At 46.6% G+C, this 1,372-nt stretch overlaps 1 long non-coding RNA gene across 1 annotated transcript; it reads left to right on the top strand.

Moving 5' to 3' along the window:
* The first annotated feature begins 539 nt into the window (after nucleotides 1–539).
* LOC119338123 lies at nucleotides 540–1,012 on the top strand. Its single transcript, XR_005163805.1, has 3 exons — nucleotides 540–655; nucleotides 753–866; nucleotides 970–1,012. It is a non-coding gene; the product is annotated as an uncharacterized LOC119338123 (long non-coding RNA).
* Nucleotides 1,013–1,372: the final 360 nt, after the last annotated feature.

Genomic DNA, 1,372 nt, shown 5'->3' with positions numbered 1-1,372 from the left:
TCCCCAGCCGCCCACTCCAATCCAGCCCTCCAGACACGATCAACTAAAACCAGGTGAAAAATCTCGATCTCGTCCTTCCCTCTCATCCTTAAGGCTGAAAATCTCCCGATCTTGTACTGGGTCCATACTATAGGGGTAGAACACTGCATGGTTCGGTGTATATTCGCAATTGCCAGGCAGAATACACCAGATCTGCCATGTACTACGTTTGAGGTTAACTTAGGTGCCTAGTTTAGGCACTTAAGTAGTTGGGTATGAAATGGATGAGTAGGAATCCCTAAAAAAGGGCAGGAAGGACGATTTTTTGAATGAAGAGGGTGGGAAAAAATAATTGCCACTTGTGTGTAACGACAGTTGCCGCTTGTGTATGATGACAATTGCCACCTATTTTGACCTGTTGCTTGCCATCCCTATCTTCCATGTGCAAGCAGCAGAAGAATACAAATTCTTGTGGATTATTGATGCCTTTTTGATCATCCAGTGATTGAGAACATGTCGGAAAAGAATAGAGACGCGGAAAGGATGAATCGCGAAGGTGGCGCTGATGCTTGGGGTTCTAAAAGGCCAGAAACACCGCCTTGGGATGCAGCAGAGTATAGTCAACTCATCTCTGCAGGGCCGTTGCTGCCACTACTAGAACAGTATGCAGGCGTAGGTATGATGCGTGGTAACAAAAAGAAGAGAGCAGTTGCCAACTTCGCAACGATGAAGATGACATTCTACTTATGTCCTACACTCCCATTTTTTTGCAGGTTCTTATGACCAAAACACTCTCAGGGGGGCCCCATGGCAAGTTCAGTCACAAGGCGCTAACACTGACATATTTACGGGCAACCAACCTCAACTAGCTAGTATGGCTAATCAAGGTAATGCAAAACCAAAAAACACACATACTGTTGTGGACGTGAAAAATGGACATGCAAAAAAACTGGCAAGAGGACTCACGAGTTATCATGGGTGAAAATGCAGGGCCTTCATGCAGCACGTGGCATCAGCCAGCACCCATGTACCTGTCATCGACGTCATACACAGGTCAGTCCATAAAAAAAGTGAAGTTGCGGATGTTCAATTAGCAGAAGGGGCATAGTTGGCAGCTCCAAATTGCCATGACTGGACTTCTACAATTGCCATGAATTTAAAACTACATTTGCCATCCCTGGACAACTGTTGTTGCCATCAGTGGACACTTGCAGTTGCCATGGAGAAACAACTGCAGTTGCCATGCCAGAGCAACTACAGTTGCCATGTCATCGCAACTGCAGTTGCCATGGAGGAACAACTGCGGTTGCCATGCCGATGCAACTATAGTTGCCATGCCAGTAAAACTGCAGTTGCCACATCAGGGGCGACTGCAGTTGCTGTGCTAGCACAA

This window comes from Triticum dicoccoides, chromosome 7B (genome assembly GCF_002162155.2).
Source record: "Triticum dicoccoides isolate Atlit2015 ecotype Zavitan chromosome 7B, WEW_v2.0, whole genome shotgun sequence".
NCBI lineage: Eukaryota > Viridiplantae > Streptophyta > Magnoliopsida > Poales > Poaceae > Triticum > Triticum dicoccoides.
The sequence above is the reverse complement of the archived record's forward strand: the minus strand, read 5'-3'. Positions and strand labels throughout refer to the sequence as shown.